Raw genomic sequence first — 12,838 nt, 5'->3', positions numbered from 1 at the left:
GTTAACGTCGGAAAACTGTATTAAATAGCCTATTATGTTTATTATAACATTGCACGAATGTAATAGTAGTATAGTAGTAGTAGGCTAATAGCAAGTTTGCATTCCTTCAAATGAGATATCATTTTAGGCATCGAGGAAAGGTTGAGTATTTATTAGCTTCTGTAAGTTCACATTGAAGTGTTCTTTATTTTATTTTGACACGTCTACTTTTTTGTTGCTCTCCTTTGTTGTGGTTTCCATCGTACTGAGCGGAAGTGTCGCTGCACTCCTCCCCTCGCACACTAGGTGGCGTAGTAGTGTCATAAATCTGTCCGCACGGTGGTTCCCATCGACGCCCCTGAAGCTGCTGCCGCGACAGTGACCGACTGGCAAAGGATCGTGATCTGACAAATGACTGAAAGATCCCCGAAGCAGAGCAAACACCAAAGAGGACACGTTTAACGACTGTAACTGACTTTGCTTTGTCTCCTTCATAGAAAACCTCGGTCTCCTTAGTTTCTGTGGAATAAATAAGCTCGCGTTGGAAGCCGAAGCATAAACTTCTCAAGGCCAAGAAGAAGAAGAAGAAGAAGAAGGTAAGACTGTGTACTTTACATAAATCATCTACCGCCGTGATTAATTGCATGTGTCTAAGAGTAAACGGCGCTCAAACTGCGCCAACCCGGGCGTGTGTTTACTGTATGTATGCGGAGACTCACGCACTCGTCATTAGGACACGTTACGGCAGGGCACGGGATAATTACAGGCTGCTAAAAGTGTTCGGGGACTGAGCGAGAGAGAGAAGTCTGCCAACACACACACCTGCAGAGAGCACTGCTCTGCCCGGGGCTTCAAACAGTCTTCATCACTTTTCAGTCTTTCTGCCTGTGCGTACCTCGCCTGTCACCCGGCTCCCCACCGCCCACTCCCTCCCTGCCTCACACACACACACACGGGCGCGCACACACACATCTTGTTGCGTGTTATGTGAATGACGCTGGGTGTGCGTTAGATGAGAAGTTTATTCCAGAATGAACCACCAAAGTCTTAGATTGACGTCCAGGATGGTTGATTGAGCTCAGAAATGTTCCAGTAGCAGAATTAGCCTCATGATTAGTTTTGTTCTGTTCCCCCTTCTGTACAGAAACACACAAAACTAAACCTTTGTCTGACTTCAGCATACTAAACATATGCCTAAGTGCTCAAGAAAAGGAGAACTTGTACTTTTTTTGTTCGCTCTCCCTGTGCAGTATTTAGTGCCCACGTTTCTCACAAGGGCAGTTTTATATGCAGGGAAGGAGGCATGGAAAAGAAGACCTTTCCTTTTGAGCTCACAGATTTGCAGTAATTACAGAATCACTTCCATATGTGGCTCTCTGGCTGCCTTCTGGCTGCCCCCACCACCCTTCTCTTCCCCACTGCTCTCTCTTTCCCTCTCCCCTCTTTCATTTGCATTCTCCCCAATCGCTCTTTTTTCCCCCTGCTTTTATTTTTTTATTTTATTTTTGGCTTTTCTTCGCACACTCGGAGCATTTTCTTTTTTCTCCCTGAAAAACCACAGCTTAAACAAAGTTTATGATAATCAGAACATCCTGGCATTTTTGGCAAACAGTTGTGCATTTTGGTGATTCAATTAGACGATGCTTGCCAGAATAAAAAGAGCTTGTGTTCTTTAGTATGAGAAGAGAAGGGAGGGGGGGAGAGAAAAAAAAAAGAAGAGACATGGACCAGAGAGGGGAAATGTTGAAAAATACGGAAATATGAAAAAGAAAAGGAGCTCAGTGAAGAATTTGAGAGGCAGGAGTGTGAAGGAGGGAGAGGTGGAACAGAAAATGAGGCAGGGAGAGGGAGGGCTGGAGTAATGCTTTTTGACAGAGGTGGGTTCAAGATGGGTTCATGGTGACATCATGGCTGATTTTGTATTTTTTATTTTTTCGAGGAAAGTATAGACAGGAGAACCGTTCACCTTTCATTGGACACACATGTTGGGGATCAGGCAGAGCGCTCATGTGCTGGCACACACGCTGGTAGCTGTGTCGACAAACTCTGGATGCACCCGAAGTTCTGCGCAAAAAGTGCCGACACACACACACTTTTACCCCCCCCCCCCCCTCTTATTTCTTCTGTAGTAGTAAAACAGTTTTTTGGCTCCCTCTCGTCTCAAAGCTTTTTGTTCATTTGTTTGTGTTAGAGGAGTTCATACTGGTATATGCCCTCCGGTCCCTCGCACATACATTTCTCCTTTGCTCATGAGTAACTCATTTTCCTGTGAGTAGTATTCCTCCGTGTATGTTTTTACTTCAAGGCTGCTGGACTCTAAATGAGCGCACTTTGCCAGGTGGGATGAATGAGCTCCTTCATTTCACAGGATGTGTGTATAAGACTCTAACCAAGAACGAGCGGGCGTGCGTACGTCTGCGTGTGCATAAATGTGTTTGTGCAAATGAGCCGCCGTGTGCCGTTGCCCCTGCGTCCCTCGCCCGTCTCAGCGCGGCACCAAACTTCTCATGACATCAATCTGAATGTGGGGAAATAGTGATCTCATTATAGGCATCTTGTTACTGATTGAAACCCGCCGCCACTGACACCGGCTCCCTGCCCCCCTTCTCACCTCCCCACCGCCAATGCTCCCCTCAACCTACCCCACTCCACCACATCCATCTGTGTCTCAAACCGGCCCTCCATTTTTCTTTTTATTCCACACCTCTTTCTCTCACATTCCCTGTACTACTACCCCCCCATATCTCACTTTAACCCCTCCAACCTCACTTCCTCCCTCTCTTGCACCCTGCATCATCCCCCCTTTCCTCTTTCCTTTCTGCCCTTACTCCTTCCCTCTGCCGGCGAGCCCCAGGCCTCTACTCCTCTGCTCCGCAAATGCAAATACGTGGAATCTAAAGTGGAAACACACGCCCGAGTATGATGTTTCCATGAATATTTCATATCTTCATAAACACACCCGGAGAAACTGCAAAGCTATGCGCTCAACAATGCCCGTGTTTGCCGGATGACTTCCTGTGAGGAATTGCCTCTCTGTGTTTGACTTCTTGTGAGAGCACACTGTGTTAGGATTGATGTCAGGGGCAGTGTGTTATGATGTCACGGGCTGAAGTTAATGATACGAGAATGGCAAGGGCCATAGGCCATGTTTCCAGTGGTGCCCGGAGAGAGAGATAGCACCCTGATCTGTCTTCATTATCCCCCCACTCTGCAGCCTCCCAGACACAATGATCATAAATCTCAGCCTGGAGCACACTTCACTGACACTGAAACACAAACACTAGTAACCTCTGACCTTCTCACTGCTACTGCCTACACACACTCATCCATGCACGCAGACACGGGTGCCCACACACTTACTGCAACTGCACGACATGCGTGCGTTGCGAGGCTGTGCACGCACGGTGCTCAAATGCCCCCCCCTTCAAGCTCACTGTCATAATTTAATAAGGGCCACAGCATGCTCCGTGCACCGCCACACACAATACTCTTCATGCACTTGACTACACATTCTGACACAGATGCACGGTCTAAGTCGGGCCGATGGCTGCACACATACTTGAAAAGCTCATATTAGAATTGGTGATTTTTTTAAGCATCCTATTTCTATATTTACTTTCTTGTTTTATATTACACAACTGCTGATGTAGTAGTGCTTCATAAACAGTCAAGGGATTTCTATCAGCCTTAGCAGCCTCATAAGCAGCACATAAATCAAACATAAACAAGATAAAGATCAGCCAAAGTTTTTTTTTTTGCAGTGTGGCTTAGATCTGTGCTTCCTGAACATAAGGTTTCTGCAAAAAGGCAACAGTGCCTCTCGCCACTTATCCATTCATTCACCCTGATTTTGTACTGGCATCAGAAATGTCTGGAGGAGCAGTTTGGTGGGCTACTGTAGACCACATGTGTTCGCAAAGATCGAAAGCTCACAGGAATAACGAGAGTAAAGCCGAAAGGGTTTTTTTTCTCATTAGGATGGCTTGACTTTATCCCGGAGACATATTGGGGTCAACGTGTTGGAGGATAAGATCTATCTCCGCATCAGGCCAGTTGCTGAGGTTTACAAACAGAATAGGCGCACGGCCGTGGATGTGCAGGTAGCTTTGGAGACAAACAGAAAAATCCACATGCTGCAATGTTTGGTAGTTCCAGTTCAGACCATGAGCTTTATGAGATTCATGAAGTTCCCCAATGAAGAACAATAAAGGATATTTTTATCTTATTTAGGAGATTGTGCCGTGATGCATGGCCAACAGGCCTGAAAGTCATGACTTTAGATGAAGTTCCAGAGTAAATATTACACGTATAGGTTCTGATTTAATTTTGTTTTAGTGTTGTACTTGCTTTGTTTAGACTAGGTGTTCCCTATCTGTTGTTTGAATGAGTAGGCATGTATTACACTGACCGTATGTGGTTTGTTCTTCTTCCTTTTTTTCCTCTATTTTTTGGGTGTGTGTCTGTGTGTCTGTGTGTGTGTGGGGGGGGTAATCTGAGAACCCATAGTCGATATGAAGAGGTGCCTGTTTAGGTGCCAGTTGAGGTGTGCCTTCCCCTCCCAGTTTTGAGGTTTGAGGTGCTCCTCATAACCAAAACAACTTGAGAAACATGACATTCAGAAAAAAACAGGGCACACGCCCAGAACCACAAACACATAAACACAGATCTGAAACATATGATCTCATATGGAGAGAGGGGCACGTTCAGGGGCACACCCAGCTCTGCTGCTGTCGCTGCACAGCCCTGCCATCTCACTCGTGACTTCCTTGCAGCTTGTGTGCCAATGCTAGTTTCGATTCAGGAACCAAAGCGATATATTTAGAGAGATGGCTCTGCTTTTTTAAAAACACATTTTCCGCCTTAAAAGACAAAAAACTATTCCTTATAAAGTTTGTCAGTAATTAGGCAAATGTCATGTATCCCCCCCCCCAAAAAAAAATCATGCCGGTCAAGGCCCAGTTCTGGTTTTTATTTAATCCCAGTGCCAAATGTTATTGTATCAATTATTTGGTGTCCAGTACTGGCTTAATGGGTTTCAAAGGGCTCCTCATGCTTGCTGTTTTAATGTTAAGTGCTGTTGTTGTAGTAGCATTAGTAATAGCAATAATAGTAGTAAGTTACTGTCTCAACTGTGGGAAGATTGGCACAGAAACCTTGTAAGCAGTAAAACGCAGGCCAATGCAAATATGAGTCACCTTCAGCGTGGGCCTGTGCCGAGCAGACAGTCCATTAAGATTGTTCCATAAATTGATCACACCAGGGATAAATTACACAGTGAAACATCACAGAAATTCTTAGAGGGATAAACAGATTGGCTCGCTATTAAAACAGTGTCTGTGTCAAATCAAAACAATATAAAGCGGATGATCTGCGTTCTTCGGGATACTAAAACATCCTCTGCTAATAAACCTACTTAACTTATTGATGAAACACAAATGATCTAAGATCACGACATGCGGTTCAGCATGCACAAACAATTTGTAGGTAAACTGACTCTTCAGCCAAGAAGTTCCGAGGTGGGGGGAGAAAATAATTCACCCGAGAGACAAAGAAGGGAGAGAGAGAGAATTAAAAACAGAAACTTAAGCTCTCTGGGCCCTTTTCTTCCCTCCAGGCATTTTGTGGCTTGTGAAAAAATGTGCTGTATATTTGAAGCGTCGGGGTCACGTGACAAAGGAAGGCTTTATGAATCAGAGTATAATTATTTCGAAGTGAGTGAGAGAGTGTGTGCCTGTATTTGGAGAGTGAAAGACTGATTTTTTAAAAGGTAGAGACTGGAAAAGGAGGAGGAGGAGGAGGGTGGCAGAGACAGGGAGGGAGAGAGAGACTCACTGCTGCTCTGTCTTTGCTGTTAGAAGGACTCTGTTGAATGTGCACACATCTTTTCTCCTTCTCATTGGCTCGCTCCGGTCATCGGACCCTTTTGTCGAGCGCTTTATCTCCCCGTCTGCATCATCAGCTCGACATCTCGTAAGTAATTTGAACTTTAAAAGTTTAGAGTCGCTAACTTTCGTGGATGCTTGCTTTTTATTTTTCTCTCTCTTTTACTGCTAACAGAGAGTGTGTGTGTGTGTGAGAGTGAGAGAGTGCATTCTCTTCTGAGACTGGCTCAGCGCTTTTAATTGAAGACAGAGACCGAATGTGCAAGACACTCGAGAGACTTTGAGACGATTAATCATTGTGTTACAAAGTCCGAGCAGATTTTCACGTGTAAACACTGAAACGTCCCCACACGTGTTTGTTTGGATGCGCCTGTTTCAGTGCGTTTGCTTCTTTGTGCTTCATAAACACGAGAGCGACACAGAGTTTATGTGAAAACATACTCGCCCATGTGTGTATGCCTGCATGTGCACACATGTGCTTATTAGCGAGTGTTTCAAGTGTTACCCAGTGCCTGTGGAGCTCTTTATTATTAGCATATGTGAGCGTGTGTATGTGTGTGTCAGTGTGTACACAATTGCATGTGTTTGATGTGTATTCACTAGAGGAGTCACCAGTCCTTGACCTGATTTTTTCTCCATTTTTTTATAACCTCCATATGAACACTTGGAAAATACGAGCGTTGTTTTCCATATTTTAAACAACGGAGACTGATTCCTCTGGAGTGAGGTGTGCCCGTAACCCCGCTTTTAGTTTTTGGGGATGTTTATTAATTGTGCTCCCACAGTCATTTAGCTATGATGTCAGAGAAGATTATTTATTGATGCTGGCATCTGCGCTAGGTTAACAGGTTCAGCTTGTTACAGCCATGTGTAACACAGTGCGTTTAACGCTGTGTGATCTGGATATCAGATAGAGTTCAGAGTGTCCTCCACAGTGTTTGGCTTTGTCGCTCCACTGGTGAGCAACAAAGCCGCGGTAAACTGCCTTCCTTGAATCCCTTGGCTTTCCACCTGCTGACACTCGGCGGTGAACTGGATGTATTTCGCGTGAGGAACAGGCTAATTAAAGTGAATTGGAAATAAACAGCCACTTGGCCCAGTGAGGGATGCCTGCTCGAAGGCCAGCAGTTTCTATGTTTCCCCTCCGCTTTGGTCTATCAGCGTGACAAGTCGTGTCATCTGGAGTGGAAGAAGCCGAGCTCATTTCTGTGGCAGAAAAATGTCACAGCACTTTTCGCCTTCAGCAAAGCGCTCTTGGGCCTTATTCAAGGACAGGGTACCCATAGAGAAGCAGCTTTACCTTCATGGTGCGCAGCCACAGCAAATTGCTTGTCTTCCATGACAGTTTGGAATCAATTATTAATGTGTTTGCTGTTTTGCACACCAGATAAGTGTGTGTGCCTTAGCTCAGTATACCTGTGTGCAGCGTTGCATCACTGGCCTTGAAAACATCCTCTCAATATCAATATTGCTCACCTGCTGTATCATCTGTCATTACTGATTAGCAGCACATACTGGTGCAATATGCTGCTTCAATTAAAGCAATAACTTTAAAACTAATACACAGCAGATAATACATTTTATTATCCTGTACAGCTTGTGGTGATTTCTTTAGTTTTAAGTTTGGTTTACAGCAACGAAAGAATATTTTATCTCCTATAAATCCGTCAAAGTTTAGTAATGCTGAAGCTGTGTGTGTGCGTCTCTTTGTGAGTGTTTCTGTGTGTTGATAAATCCTTGGTTTTGGTGGAATTACTGAAGCAGCAGTTGAGCCATGAAATCGTCTGCGTTGCAAAATCCGCTAACAATCCTTCTTTGTGACGCGACTTTGAGTGGTAAATCAGGGAGTTGTTGATACCTGTCTTCTTCTGGAATTTCTTTAGCAATTAAGGCGAAGTGGTGGGGAGGGGTTACACAGGTGGTTTAGGAAAATCGAGGGGCTCTCTGCTGCCGCACTATAATTAACCAGGAAGCTATCTGCACGCCATTTCCTATGTCTGTTTTTGCAGGTGTGCCATTCTGATGTGAGGATTTACATCTGAGCCTCCACCCAAGTTCTCGTTAAAAGACCTTGTGCCAATGGCAAAAAAAGTTGAACTTGTGTGAAAGTGCGGCCTTTTGAATGCTGTGCTCACTTATGTGTGTGTGTGTTTGGGCCTGCATGTGTCTGACTGCTGCTTTGAGTCCTGCGGCTAAAGGCAGCAGTGGTGAAACCCATCCATTACTCTCCGCTCTATACAGAGAGGATTGTTTTCAGTGTGTGTTTAGGAAGGGAAACACCTCCATTGTTGCCTCTGTGGATCCTTACCACGTCTTCCTACACAGACATATTAGCAGCACAGACGTTGACTTTCACACTGCTGCTATTTTAACGTTTCTTCCCTCACCTTTTTTTTCTCCGCCTCTCTCTATATTTGTCACTTTTCTCACTGCCACTTGCCCTTTTCCTCATCATTGCATGTTTTCTTGTTTTGCTTGACCAACTGCTAAAAGTCTCTGTGTTGTGTACAGCAGAGCGAGGCGCATCATGGAAACGGCGAGCAGTCAGGATGACTTCATCATGTCGCAAAGTGTTTTATGTCTCACTGTGTGTTCTCACTCTTTCCATAGCTCTTCTCACAACATGTCAACTCAGATCGTCATGTGACATTATGATTAAGTGAGACAGAGTGAGGGCAGAAAAATTATTTTAAATTAGTGACTCGGTGACAGCGACAGTCATGGCGCTTTTTAAAAAAAGAGGAAAAAACCAATCCTTTTTAAGTGACAAACGATTACACAGAGCTGCTTCTTTGCATTGTTGCTTCAAGGACATGGTATTTGTGTGATGCCAAGAACAGGCAGATGTCAAACAAGTTCCAGGTGATGGAATGCAACTGTGTTTGGAGCGTCTGTCATTTTGGAGCCATTAACCAGCTACTTGTTGAAAGAGTGGAAGCTGTCAGCTTTGCATCAGATAAAAGCGTCACGGCTATTGTTTTCTCAGGTAAAGTACTGCTGACGTTTGCAACAAGATCACCTGTGAACCTGTTTCAGTACGAGCGTTTAAATTTGCCTGTGCAGCTCTGAATCCATTACCGGCTTTTGAATGCTCGATGTGGGCATATCAAGCAGTAAATTACAGTAAACGTGTTTTTAGCTCCGAGCTGTTTGAACACTGGTCCGTTGGTGCAGTTTGGACACCTGGACTTTGAAATTATTCTTTAACAGCTTGGTGTACAAACGACTTAAAATATAACTCTCTGCAACACATTGTTTCCTTTATAGAGTTAATGAACATAACTCACTTTGTGATGTCAGCAGTTTAAAGACAGTGCCTGGAAGGCATGCACAGTTTTCTGTCAAAAAACTGACAGGAGTGGGCAAGTCAGAAGTGGAAAAAGAGTGAGAGGATGTTTTCCCCTGCCAGGATAGATGGCACAGCTCATTTATCTTGAGGCTGTAAATGTACAATTCAGAACTTCTGGTAAAGGCGCTGGGTTTCTGCTCTGCACAGTTTTTAATTTGACCTCACAGAAACATGTATATGTTGACCCTCTGCTCAAAAGCTCGACAAAAAACCTGTGAACTCGCTCAGTTTCTGGAGAAATGAAACAAAGAGAGGTCTCTGTGTCAGTGTGGTAAGAGTGGGGAAAAAAGTGCCTTTATAGCCATACAAATATAAAATTCTTACATGAATATTCGTCTGTGTTCTCACTGACTGGAATAAGAACCTCAACCGGTAAACAAACCAGGAAAGTCACGGCATCCAGAGCTCTGCTCGCGTATGCCGAGTAATCACCTGTGGTTTCTTTTGCAGAGTTAAAAAAAACAGCTGCCTCGCTCGGTAGTGTGGTGCAGCGCTTCCTGCGATGCCGTGATTTATTTGTTATGTTTGACTGCAGTTCTTATTGCCTGAGGGGCTCTGTCACAACAGTTAAGGCACAATTGTTGTTGTGCTCACAGAGGATTTGATACCCTTTGTCTGACAGACATTCAATCTGTGGGAACTGTTGTCTCTCTCTCTCTCTCTCTGTCTTTTTAACTCTTCCTTGATTTTTCATTTTGCTCCGTCTCCTCCGCAAAACTCCTCAGCAAACAAGAAAATCTCCTTCTCCGCCAGCATGCCTGATCTTGTTGCATTGTCTCCATATTGCCAGGTTGATTGATCCCACTTCATTTGCTACATGAAAATCATTGGATTATCTCGAGTGTAACCGCTGACTTTAGTCTAACGTGATGGACTGCAGCGAGCTCTGACACTTCACTATTTACAGAAACAAACCAAAGCAAATTTAAACTGCTACAGTGCACCTCTCTGAGGCAATGATGGAAAGTCCCAGCAGCAGCCGTAAACCCACCCATAGCTGGCTCTGGTGCCTCTTGCTTGCCTAGCTGCCTGCTGCCTCCTGTGTGCCCCCCAGGCTCAGGGGAAGTGGGGAGGCCCTCCATGCCCATTTGGCCCTGGCTAACAGGGGATGAGGTCACTCCAAATTCCCCTTATCCCCTTATAGCCCCAGACGGGCTGGCGAAGTGAGCCTACCACAGGACCCGACATAAAACATAAATGGCTCTGTAAAAAGCTGCTGGGCTGATGTGACTCATTAAAAAACTCTGGCGCCAACTCTTTTATTAATTCATTATTGTGTTTAGGGAGCGTAAAGTTACCGGGTCTATTTTAAAGGCTGCGTCTCTGTGCTTCAGTTCTTTTTCTTTCTTTTTTTAATGCCTTTGTTTTGCAACACATATTTGAATGTGGAGCTGTGGTTTATTCTGGTAGGATTCAGCCTCTGGACCGTCTCTCAGACCAATTTTTACTTAATTTCTGAATTAATATGCCACGGTTTCCTCCTGTCAGAATGCATAATTCACACGCACTGATTTGTAAACTCCGCTGTCAGTCTTCTTTTTCTCACACAGTCACCCTTTTCTTTTATCCTCCTCTCTCTTCCAGCTCTTGCAGACACATTGTGCTGCCTCCATGGGGCCTGGTCTGGTTTGAGTTCTTGAAGCAGATCTCCAAATGGCCCGAACGCTAGCCAAGTACATACTCATAACCCGCACACACATGCACATTATGAGGCTACGCGTTGCTGGCAGTCTTGTTTTTGCAGTCTGTACCTCTTCTCTCATTAGGCCCAGTGTGAAATCGTGTGATGTCTCCAGTAATGTTTTTGCGCCTTGGCTGCACAGTGGAATCGCTACGCAGGGTCATGGTACAAGTTGTATAAGCAGTGGAAGGATGGAGGGACGGGGCACAGAGGATAAGACTGGATATAAGGATATGATTATGTAGAAGAGGTGTAGGGCGGGTCAGAAGTGGAAGGGGTGGGGTGCAAGGTAGGTTGGAGGAGAAATATACTGGAAAAAGTAAAGACGTAAAACAGAGAGAAAGAAGAAAGATGGCAGTATGGCTGTGTTGGCAGGATGGGGGTGGGTGCCTATCCGCGGCTGCTCCTTCCTGAAACGTGGCCACCCGAGCCTGCCTGGGCCCTGGATGCACATGTGGAACAGTTTACTGTAATGGAACTCTAAATTAGTGGTGGTTTGAAGCTGCCTGCAGCAGTAGGGTGTAATTAACTGGCTCTGTTGAAAGAGAAAGAGCCAGAAAGAGAGGCAGGGAGGGAGCCAGAGCGCTGGAAAAAGGCACGGGGTGAGAGGTGTGTGCGCGTTCATATGTGTGCGTGCGTTAGGGGATGCTCTCACACATGTGATGTGTGGAGTTTTCGAGTGCTTGATTGCGTGTGCGGCGCATATGTGTGCTTCTTGGAAAGCTCTCCCTTCTTTTTTCCCGGGCATGGCGCCACCTCTTAGTGCCCCCGTGTGCCCAGACCCTGTCACTGTTCCACTGAGCTTTTTCGCTCAGTTCAGCAGTTCACTGGTTTAGCCTTAGATCTTTCCACCCCCCCACCACCCCACCCCTCCATTTCTTTGTTTATGCCGAATTCATTACCAGGATTTTTTCCCTGTCTTTTCTCCCAGATTCACAAGCCACAGCAGTTCCAAATTCCTTGGCTCTGCTCTTTTTCAAAGCCACATATAAAAAACGAGCTGATCACACCACCCACTCATGAAATCACACTAAGGAAGCACAAGCAAAAGGAAAACATGAAAAAGAAAATGGGAGGCCTCTTTTATATTTCGCCCCCCCCTTTTTTGTATTGAGAGTCGACAGAGGGGCATAACTGCAGCCTTGTCTGCACTTGAGCCTGACTTGTCTATGCCCACTGTGGGGTGTCAAAGTGACGAGAAGGCTGCAGGAGGCTACAGCCAAAACGACTCTGTGGGATGGGAGCCTGACCTCAAGAGAAGATAGTTGGAAGTGACAGCAGCAGTTAGCAATCAGTGGATCTCATTTTCCCTACTCATCGACCCCCCCCTTCCTCCCTTCTTCATGCTCTGGACCCCGTGTCTGGGCCCCTGGTCCTGGGGGAAAGAGGCAAAGAGGCAGGCTGCTGTGCTAGGCTGGCAGCAGGAACAGAGGAGCTCTTTATAATAGAGTTCTGGTGATTTAAATCATATGGTATAGCCTGGAATCACTGCAGAAGTCTGGAAGCTCTTCAAAACTGTACAAGAGCTCCCTCTCTCTCTCCCCCTCTCCTTTCCTCCTCCCTCCTTCCTTCCCACTCTTCACTGTTATAACTTTTTCCAAACTTCTTTCTTATTTTCTTTTCCCCTCACCCAGTCCCAGTTTTTCCTTCTCTTTCTGGCTTTTCCCTCTCCGCGCCTGCTCGTTCTTTTTCTCTCCCGTCTCTATCTGTTATGGTTCTCGCCATCTCGTCCTTCCTCACTTCCTCTTTCCTTCCCATTCGCTCATACCTGTTGGTATGAAGTTTACACATCCTTCTCGCATTAAAACTGTGGATGAACTGTTATGCGACCCAGATGGAATCAGAGTTGATGTGAGGTGAATCCTGTTTGTTGAATCTAGAGCAGATCTAGATGACACTAATCGTATCATCGTGTTCGTGGCAATCAAAAGCACTTATTCTTATATT

At 45.3% G+C, this 12,838-nt stretch overlaps 1 protein-coding gene across 1 annotated transcript in view; it reads left to right on the top strand.

Moving 5' to 3' along the window:
- The first annotated feature begins 338 nt into the window (after positions 1-338).
- The window catches only part of rarga (retinoic acid receptor gamma a), a 40,364-nt gene continuing 27,864 nt past the window's right edge, over positions 339-12,838 (top strand). Inside the window, 1 exon segment of the mRNA XM_035905676.2 lies at positions 339-575. The gene's annotated coding sequence lies outside the window, so the exon portion shown is untranslated.

This window comes from Neolamprologus brichardi, chromosome 20 (genome assembly GCF_056152115.1).
Source record: "Neolamprologus brichardi isolate AB-2024 chromosome 20, ASM5615211v1, whole genome shotgun sequence".
NCBI classification, from domain to species: Eukaryota; Metazoa; Chordata; class Actinopteri; order Cichliformes; family Cichlidae; genus Neolamprologus; species Neolamprologus brichardi.
The sequence above is the reverse complement of the archived record's forward strand: the minus strand, read 5'-3'. Positions and strand labels throughout refer to the sequence as shown.